A 10,846-nucleotide genomic window follows, 5' to 3' on the forward strand; every position below is an offset into this window, starting at 1 on the left:
TATACCTCTCTCAACGGCCACTGTGACAGAACCTAGACGGTGCAGAGGGGACGGGGACGACCCTCCACACCTACAGCTAACGCCCACCCGATTTTTCCACTGCACTGATTCCCTACCTCCCCCGGACAGATGGGGGAGTGCCTGTGCCTGTACCCATGCCCAGATACCCAGTATCTTGACCCTTGATACACTGCGGCAAACGTCAGCTACGTCGCAGCCAGACACCTCTTAGATCCCAACCTGAACGGGAGGGGCCTGCAATGCCCAGAGGCAAGGCGGCAGGAAAACCAACGGGTAAAACAGCTCGACAACTACTATTATCTGAAGCCCTCCGCCAGCAGAAACACCCCCCAACAGAGGTCCTTCAGCCCCCCCGCGCCAACATGGCAGATGACATGCAAGGCGCGACAATGGACCGCATACTGCAGGAAATTTCGGCGGTAGGTCGTAAATTGGAAGGTATGGACAATGCCATGGTGGCGTTGACGGCGGAGACGAGATCCATACGTTTGGACATAGCCGGCTTGATATCGCAGATATCCGGACTCGACCAACGAGTGGCAACGGTGGAAACTCAAATGGCCTCTTGGACCGATAGAGACCTCGAACTCTCGCACCTTCGCAGTAAGTTGACGGACTTGGAGGACAGGAGCCGCAGGAACAATGTCCGCCTCCTTGGGCTTCCGGAGGGTGCCGAAGGCGCAGACATACTCTCCTACCTGCGGGACATATTACCCAAGCTAACAGACATAACATTTGACCCCCCTCTGGAGTTCCAGAGGGCGCATAGGCTGGGCCCTAAGAGACAAGCTGGAAGCGACCGCCCCCGTCCGATTATGGTCAGTATGTTACGACACATGTAGGCCCGTCAGCTATTACAGGTGGCGCGAACGCAAGGGCCGCTCCGGCTGGGTAGTATGGAGATCCGGATATCGGCAGACTTTTCCAAGGAGACAGCAGACCGGAGGAGAGCCTTCCTGTCCCTCCGAGCCCAGCTTCGACGCCTGGATGTGAAGTTCGGTTTATTCGAGCCGGCCAGGATGTGGATCACCAAAAATGGGGAATCACAGAACTTCTACAACCCGGAGGACCTGCGAGCTTTTCTAGAAAGTCTGCAGGACCAAATGCAAGGCCAAACCCAATCCATGGAAACAACTGCCCAGACCGCCCAGCCCGCGCAGGGCCCGCCCTCGGGAGCCAGCCGCTCGGCACCCGCATCTGAACTTGAAGTGCGCTCCACCACAGACCCCCTAACCAGGGGAAGAGATCTTGAGAGACTCGCAAAAAGCCACGACGACAGGGGACAAGTACTTCAAGCAGTGGCGATGCACACACAGCTGTCGGACAGAGACAAATCCCACTCCCCTTTGAAACCCACAACGGATCCCACCTGAGGACAAGACAACTTCATGCCCCCCAGAACTCTCCCTACTACCGGCCACGGGCAGACGCGACCGTACCAAAGGGGCATCGCAGCGAAGAAGACGAAAGGGAGAGATGAGTACCGGTTTTTTGTGAACTTATAGACATACTATTATGGGGACCATTGCTTTTGCTTCTGTTTGTTTTTGATAGTGTTCTTGAGAGTGTTTTTGAATATTTTTGTTCATTATCATTATTATACGTGACAGTATACCCCTTCCTGCTCCTCTCTCTTCCTCAGAAGCCTAGTAACCCGCTCTCTCTCAAATGACGCGACACCTGGTTGCCTGCCAAAACAGAAATTGAGCAGCTCTCTAGAACTGACACATTGTTTTCATTCACTAACCTGCCTTAATTTCGACAATACATTATTGCATTTGAATAACCCGCAGCGGCAGGGAACCGCTTCTCTCCCCCCGCCCTTTTCTCAGCAGCCCATTCGTACCCCGCCCCCCCGCCTCCCCCCACCCTCCCCGGCTTCGATAAAAGCAATAACATTGACACGCACCTTCTTCCTCCTTTCTTGAGATGTAGCCACATACACCCGGCTAATAGTCTCCCCCCCTTCTGTATACCCCACCTGGTGTTACACGGATTTGCATGTGGGTGGGGGAACTAGCTGACTTGGGGGGGCCGAGGCGCCGCGCGTGCGCCGCCTCCCCCCAGTCGGGGGCCCGCTGGTCGGGCACTGGAGCTCGAGAGACCTGGGTTTTGGACCCGCAGGCTACAGTCTTAGAACGTTGGGACTTTTGTCCCGTCTCTCTCTCTTTCTCTTTTATTTTTGCTTATCTCCCTCCCCCTCTTTAGTCTCGCTTCCCCGTTTTACCCCTTAGCAGCTGCCCTTTCTCTCTTTCCCTTGTCTCTCTTCCCCCTTCCTCCTCCCCCTCCCTATCTGCCTCCGACTCCCCTTCTCCCCCCCCTATTACCCGATACCCTCACCTCTACAGTCCCCACCAAGCCCCTCTCCCACCGACCCCCCGCATCTCCCCCCTGCCCTGCTTTGAGTGCTCCCATACTTAGATAGGTCTCAATAAGGCGCAGGGATGTCTGATCCGAGCAGGGTACCAACAACAGCACCTCTTCGGGTTATATCCTGGAATGTAAATGGCCTTACTCATTTCATAAAGCGAAAAAAAGTTCTATCCTATCTCAATTCCAAACAGGTGGACATTGCCCTTTTACAAGAGATACATTTAGATGGTCCGGAATCTGATAAACTGCGACGCGACTGGGTGGGTACCGTCCTGTTTAGCTGTAACCCTCCCTCCCCCAACACAGAGACTACCCCAAGAAAATGCGGTGTGGCACTAATGCTGCATAAAACCCTCCCCCATACTGTTCTCAAATCATGGGTTGACCCTGAGGGTCGTTACGTGTTCGCTAAATTAAAGATGGGCGATTCCACACTGTGTGTGGGCTCGGTCTACGCACCAACAGGTCCGAAACGCCTCTTTCTTACAAATCAACCGACTCCTGACTGAGGAGGGGACTGGAACATAGTCAGAGACGCAGTACTTGACAGAACTGGCCCCTTGGACGTCAGTAACAATGCAGACAGAGCCCTGCAAACTGATATACTATCGGATAACGGCCTAGTGGGCCACTGGAGACTGACCCATCCTAAGGAACGGGAATACACCTTTCTCTCACCGGTTCATGGCACCCAATCCCAGCTTGACTACTACTTCCTGTCCCATAACCTCGCGGCCCGTGTCCACGAGGACCGCATACTGGAGGGCGGCCTCTCTGACCACACCCCGATTAGCATAGCTATCCACTTGAATCTGGTATCCCCGGGCCGTAAACCTTGGAGATTTGAGATACACCGCTACTGCTCCCCCCAGGGTAAGCTGCAGCTGCAGGACCATGCTGCCACCTTTGCTCAAAACAATCTAGGCTCTGTGAGCTCTAGTCGAATCATGTGGGCCGCAGCCAAGGCCTCAGTATGGGGCCAACTCATGCGGGACGAGGCGCTGGCGAACAGAGACAGAAAAGTGAAACAGGCGGCGCTGGAATCTGATATCCGACGGCTCACCAGACAATACACTACACACCCCTCACCCTCAGGGCGTCGAAACTTAGAACGTGCTCAAATGGCCCTCAACGAGTTATATACCTCCCAGGCAGAATATGCTCTACAGAGATTACAAGGTAGGCACTATGAACAAGGAGAGAAGGCAGGGCGCTTGTTAGCAGCCCACCTCAGACAGAGGACAGCTGCCCTTGCCATCCCGGCCATTCGCGCCTCTTCCGGAGAACTGTTAACACACCCGGAAGCTATCGCCAATGAATTTGCGTCCTTCTACAGACACCTCTACACATCAGAGACTAATTCCAGTCCAGCACAATGCACAGCCTTCCTGGCGGGCCTTGACCTACCCTCCCTGTCAGAGGAGGGACGCAACCTCCTAGAAGGGGAAATAAGCAGGCAGGAAATAGAGAGAGTTATCTCCGACCTCCCCTACCACAAGTCACCAGGGGAAGATGGATTCCCTGCGGAATTCTATAAATGGACAGGGAGGGAGGCAATTGACATACTGCACGCGGCTCTGAACGAAGCCTGCTCAACACAGTCCCTGGGGGCTATATCTAATAATGCCATGATAGCACACATACCAAAACCCGGGAGGGATCCACTGCAAAGTGGTAGTTATCGGCCTATTTCCCTCTTAAACAGTGACATCAAAATCCTAGCAAACATCCTGGCTAACAGACTGCGTAAAGTCATACCGTCTCTGATCCATCATACGCAAGTGGGGTTTGTGCCAGGTCGCACCTCAAGGAACCACCTGCGCACTCTATGCCATACAATGTGGGCCGCTAGGGACCTACAAGAGGAGGCGCTGGCTCTGTCCTTGGACGCGGAAAAGGCATTCGACCGCATAGAGTGGTCATACTTGTTCACGACACTAGAGAGGTTCGGCCTGGGAGACAGCTTTATCTCAATGGTGCGGCTACTTTACGACCAACCCGCGGCAAGAGTCAACTGTGGAGGCTTCCTTTCGGACCCCTTCCCTATCCGCAGAGGGACACGGCAGGGCTGCCCCCTTTCACCACTCCTGTTCCTATTAGCAATGGATCCCCTCCCTGCGGCGATCCGCTCCTCCCCCTCCATCACGGGTCTCACGCTGCCTGTAGGTATCTCCAAAATCTATCTATATGCCAACGACGTTTTATTAACTCTTACGGACCTGGAAAGATCCATACCAGCCCTGCTGGAGATTATCGATGGATTTGCAACCCTTTCCGGCTACAGTATCAACTGGGATAAGAGCAAGGTGCTTCCCCTTTCGTGGATGACTACAAGAGCAGCACTCTTAGGCTTCCCGTTTCGTTGGACACCGAGACGTCTCAAATACCTGGGGGTGTTAGTCAACCCGGGCCTAGTGCATATGGTGGCGGATAATATCAACCCCCTCATTGCAAGGGCGAAACTTGACTTCGCAAAATGGAGCCAATTAGGCCTATCCATGTGGGGCTGAGTACAGGCAGTAAGGATGGTCACAGTGCCTCGTTTCACCTACGTGCTGGGACTCCTCCCCCTACAGGTGCCCCTCCATACGCTACGAAACGTAGATGCACTCATCAGATCATTTGTATGGGGCACAATGCGACCACGCTTATCACCCGCCAAACTCCTAGCTCGCCGCTCCCACTGGGGCATGGGGCTTCCATCAGTAGAGCACTATTCAATTGCACTGCACTTGTCCCAGCTGTCCCATACCTTGTCCACAGCGCCGGATCCGCCCCAGTGGATCGCCGTGGAGAAGCAACTACTATCCGCGATGGAGGGACTAGGAGGGCCCTATCGAGACGACCTCCCATCCGTCAGCTCGGTGAATCCCATCTTGAAGGAGACACGAGCGGCCTGGCGAAGGGCCCACCGCCTATTTGGGACCCACCCCCTTTTACACGCCCAAGCACCTCTGTGGTGTAACTGCGGACTCCGGATAGGAGGTGAAGTGCTTGACTGGCCGCAATGGAGGAGGGCTGGGATCTATACAATCTCCCAGATCTTGGAAAATGACACGCTCAAGTCCTTCCTCAGACTGCGGGAAGAATTCAATCTCCAACCGAACCAAGAGTGGAGATACTTGCAACTTAAACACTGCATCTCCCAGGGGACCGAAACCATCTGACGGGGATCTCTGCCCTCACCCGTAGTGGCCTACTTACAACAGTGGGGACAACATAGGGGCGTTATGGCGGGCCTATACGATCTAATCATCCGGCAGCTCTACTCCCAACCCCTCTCCGATAAGCTACGCCTAAAATGGCAAACCCGACTACAACAGACACTAGACCCAGAGGACTGGGAAGACATTCTAGAGGCTCTGGACAGAGGCACCCGGGAGGCACGTCTAAAGTTCTGCCTCTTTAAGGTCCTACACGACTGGCACTGGTCCCCAGCAAAGCTAAACAGGATGGGAATTCTCCCGCATGCAAAATGCTGGTGATGTTCAGAGACATACTGCGACCTCAAACATATTCTAGCCAACTGCCCAACAACCCGTCCGCTATGGGAAACGGTAGGCTCCATCCTGGCTGAATCCATGATACTCCCGGCACCTCTCCCTCTTTCTCTTATACTTCTACATGACATGACATCTCTCCCAGACTTAACCAGACCACATAAGAGGTTGCTGCACACAGCGCTAGCCACTGCAAAAATTTGCATCCTGTGTCATTGGAGATCGGCTATCTTACCAACTCCGGAGGAGTGGATTGTGGCTATGACCCGTATCGCCATGCACAAAAGAATTATTTATAACCTACAAGATCAAGCCCAACTGTTCAACCAAGTATGGGCCCCCTTCCTCACTGGGGGACACCAGTAGCCCGCCTGAAACCACTCACCCTCTCCCTTCCCTCCCCCCCCTTTTTTTTTCTCTTTCCCTTGATGGACTACCCCCCCTCTCTTATTAGTTCCTTAGCTCCTCTTTCTCTTCCTTTCTTCTTCCTCTTCTTTTTTCACCTCTACCTTCTGTTCTCTCTCCACCCCTCTTTCCTTTCCCTTTTTCCCCAACTCCACCGGGGACATGACCGGGGTCTCTCCTACCCTCATTAGCAAACGTCACTCGTAGACCCACCCACCCGAGGCAGCATAAGCACACTAAGTATCAAACATGGACTGTGTCGAGTGAAGCTAAAGAGTACAGGCTCCGATATCCAGACTGACCCGCAACCCTGACAACTCGCCGCCAAGGCGTATATTACCTCACTGACATCCTGCCACCCAACACAGGGATACCCGTCCTTAAATCGATAGCACGCCACCTACAAACACCACAACTTGCTCACTACCCGGACATAGATGCAGAGAGGAATGACCTCCTCACCCCCAAGGGACCTGATGATGAAACACTATCCTTACTTTCATCCCTCCCTCCTATGCTAAATTGAACCATCTATCCCCTCTGTTCTGCCCCCTGTCCCCCCCGTGCAAAGATGCCCTATAACACTATGCTCTATTCAACCCCCATCCCGATTTCTATTTCTTTCCCTTCTTTTCCATCCTTCGGTTCCTTTTCTTGCTCTCTTTTTGACCTCTATTCTTACCAATGATACTATTGCGATTACTGGGATACGTTTTCGAACAACAACTGACAATGTTCCAATGTCTCATCCATCGCTTAGATTTCCTGTTCTATTTTTTCTGTATCATTGTTGGTAAATGCTGGGACTTTGATCCCGTTTGGATTTTGTACCACTTTTGCAGGATCTACAATAAAATAATTTAAAAAAACAAAAAAAAAAAAAAAAAAACAGTACTGTGTCTGCTCAGCTGAGGGAGTAAAAGATGAACAAAGATTGAGGGTGTGGTTAGGTACCACCTGGGCTCAAGGACCAAGAGTGTGGGTATTTATAGTTTTGTGAGCAGGCTTGCGCTTTTCCATGTGAATACCTGCATCCTGGGTTTGCCTTGGCTGTTCCCATTTGTCACAATCTAATCCTGCAGTCTCATCCCCCCTTCTTGAATTCTGCAAGAAGCTAAAAACTTGGCTTTTTGAGTAGTCCCACTAGCCTCGAGGAGTAGCTAGACTCATACCTGCCATGCCAACGCCCTCAACAGAGATGGAGAGGGGCATAGGGAGATTAAAATGAGTCTGTTGGATATTCTCCCACCACACAATAAACATAACAACAGATCTACATTCCACAAGTGAGCCCATACTAACAGTTAGGAATAAAGGCTAACGTAGCTACCCTCCTAGTGTCAGAGTGTTTCCACCAAGGGCATCCCAAAATTAGGATTCTGGAATCCTCAGCCACCTAGGCGGCATGCTTCATCATCAAGTTCAGGAAAGAGATATTAATGCCTGAAAAATCACCACTGGCAGGAGTTGGACAAGTCTGCGCTAAGCGAATTGGCCCTATGTTTTCGGTTGCTGGAAAACGTGTAGCTTGAAAGCTAGTTGTGCTTCTATGGATGCTGCCGCTCTACCCTGGACACTTGAGATACAAAACAGTTGACAGTCGGAAGACTGCCAGAGCAACAAGAACTATTTTTGGTCCATTACATCGGATTTCCAGCGTACTATTACAAGTGCTAACAGTCTGAACCAACTACCTGTAGTTTAGGCAGTGCTTTAAATGGGCCAGTACAGTCCAGGACGGAGTACCGGCACTTTTTATTTTCAGAGGCAGAGTACCTGCACTTCTCAAGAAAAGCATAATACTTTTAATAGGAGAGTACCGGCACTTCTCAGAAACAGCAGGTACACTGGTACAGAGTACCTGCACTTCTGTTTTTCCATTGCAAACACCGAGTTTAGTATTATTATTTCAATACTGAAGTGTTTTAGATTGCAATTTAAATGTTTGTAGTCATTCGAAATTCTTCATTTCTAGCAGTATATTCGCTGTGGGCATTGGATCTCTGACACACAGTTCACTTCCAGCACGTGGCGCCATTCACGCCCTAGCACAGATTCACACCAATAGTACAACATACTTCACACATAAACCAAAAGATTGCGCGAGCTAGCCCCCTTCCCCAGCAGCCTTAGGCGCTCAACGCTGCACTCAGCCATATACTAAAGGGAGCGATTCACTAAATGGCACAAGTCACTCCTCAAACATCTAACTGACAAAGAGCCAGCAACAAGGTGGGCAGGTGAGGACTATAAACTCTAATACCGTGACGCAATACAACTAGCCAGGCAAAGGGAATGAACCACCATTCACCCACGTGGCGTTGGAAATTCCCACTCGGACATATATGAAAAAAAGACTGCACAGAAAAGCGGTCGCAGCAGGGGCATCTAACGGCTCTCCAAGGCGAATACGGCCCAGGAATGCCGCTTGCCGTCAGGCCTCTTGCTACTCGCGTAGCTCATCTGAAAAATGGCTACAACTTTGCAAGAACGCGTACTTAACAACGAACATCGGCCACACATCTCACAATGGAAAGAGGAGCTGGCTGCAGAAGAAAGGAGGCACCCTTAAGAGAGGGTTCATGAGCAAAACGGATTATTTTGGAAAGAACACTAGAAAATACAATGACAGCACATACTTTTACGTCGGGACAAACAGACCATGCGAGAGCCTGCCGTGTAGGTGCAGCTTTCGGCGCCCTATGCTTACCGACAAGGTAGTACCGGGGTATCTTCCGGTCGCCGGTCACCCTGACATGCTGTCAGCAACCCAGAGAACAACCAAACACTTCCGCCCTGTCCAGGCAGCCAATAGCACCGCAAGACTCAAGGGCTTGCAGCAATCATAGCGTCAGTGGGAGTGACGTAATAGACAGATCTCTTCCGGGTTAGAAGAGGCAGAGACAGCACAGGTAGAAACCGCGGGTCAACGGGGACACTTCTAGAAGTATTAGTACGGACGAGATTCTTGTAAACGAGTTATGTGTTAGTATTCACGCATTGTTAAAAGGGAATATTATATCGTTTCTTTCTGACAACCAAATCTTTGCCCCGTCAACTTGTGATTATTAAAAAAAAAATACGTTTACGGAACGGTTGTATGATGTACTTATATCTCTGGAACAGAGTGTTTCAAATTATATGACATAATTATCCACACTTGTCAAAAGTGTAGTACAATAGTTTTTTATTTAGGCGAAAGCATTCATGGCAATTTAAAATTCCCCTTTGGAGGGAGAAGTGAAGTATGCATGTCCAGACACGACAGATGTCTCCTTTTATTGTAATCCAGCTGCCCGGGACACATGCAGGAGGGCCCAGAGGAAGACATCAACTGAATTCTACATTCAATATTAAACAACATACATTCTACAAGAGAACGTTAAGCAAACCAATTAGCATCTACTGGTACTATTACATCATTACAACATAACTCTAGGACATCACATGTCCCCCTCCCCACAATAACAAAAAATCACAATGTGCATAACTACAAATAATAATTACAATACTAAAACACTAAATGCTATATACAATAGAAAAATATACCACTTGATCCCTTAGAAATATTGGTGAACCTCTAATCTTTGAACCTAGACGTAATTTCTCTCTTTCTGGTGCTTCTCCGTAGGATAACATCCTGCTGACATTTCGATACATCTATCCGCCTTCCTTCACCTTTGAATTAAATTGACTGATATGAACACCTCTAGAATCGCGCCAATACAGCGTCTGCCTTCACAAATGAAATTGACTGATATGCATAGTCCCCAGAATTACCCAGTAATCTCTTCGATTCCCCAGAATAAATACATGTGCCAATGGGAAATGTGGCAATCAGAAATGCCTCAAATACCAAAATCCTGCCGCTGTGTATATAAAATGGAAGGTCCACTCCCAAAACGAACAGCGCACAGGATCCAAGAAGAGCAGAGTGCACTTTGTCCAGCCCCTGGGCCCTTTAAGAACGTACAAAGAAAAAAGCACCTTAATGATGGTGATAGAGCGTTCCGTACTATTAATTTACCTGTATTTGGACGCTCTTTAGGCCGATGAATCTTTTGACCAAGTGGGACTCTCTTCACCCGAGATCAGTCAATTTAATGTAATCAATAATCAATACCGAACATAAGCAATACCCTGATCAACATAACATTTAACAATTAATCCAGAATACATTTCGGCGAACCATGACCTTTCGGTCATGAATAACCACAACAGTTTATTCAAAGTTAATGAATTTATTTCCCTATATTAACAAAGCTAGCACAATATAAATGTGTCTCAACACCAAATGATATATGTAAATGAACATTAATAGCTGTCCATAACGGCGGAAAAGATGCAATCTATGCAGCATTTGAATAACAAGGCATTCGATAATAGCAACGCAAATCACTAAAACTATAATCTGTAATGAGCTAATTGCATACATTGGTCAGCATAACAAGGTCTCAAATTGCATCGTGCAACAAAAGGAATTCTCATCTAACCTCAAATTAGCATCGGCATGTGGGACTTCATGCAAAGGCAATTTAGCAACGTTA

General features: G+C 49.6%; 1 protein-coding gene across 2 annotated transcripts in view; it reads right to left on the reverse strand.

Moving 5' to 3' along the window:
* The window catches only part of MRPL14 (mitochondrial ribosomal protein L14), an 86,270-nt gene extending 77,110 nt beyond the window's left edge, over positions 1 to 9,160 (reverse strand). Inside the window, exon 1 of one of the 2 annotated variants that reach the window (XM_069236280.1) lies at positions 9,010 to 9,160. The gene's annotated coding sequence lies outside the window, so the exon portion shown is untranslated. The remainder of the gene's footprint in view (positions 1 to 9,009) is intronic. The other variant, XM_069236281.1, reaches the window with a different exon arrangement.
* Positions 9,161 to 10,846: the final 1,686 nt, after the last annotated feature.

The sequence above is a fragment of the Pleurodeles waltl genome, chromosome 5 (genome assembly GCF_031143425.1).
Source record: "Pleurodeles waltl isolate 20211129_DDA chromosome 5, aPleWal1.hap1.20221129, whole genome shotgun sequence".
In the NCBI taxonomy this organism is placed as follows: domain Eukaryota; kingdom Metazoa; phylum Chordata; class Amphibia; order Caudata; family Salamandridae; genus Pleurodeles; species Pleurodeles waltl.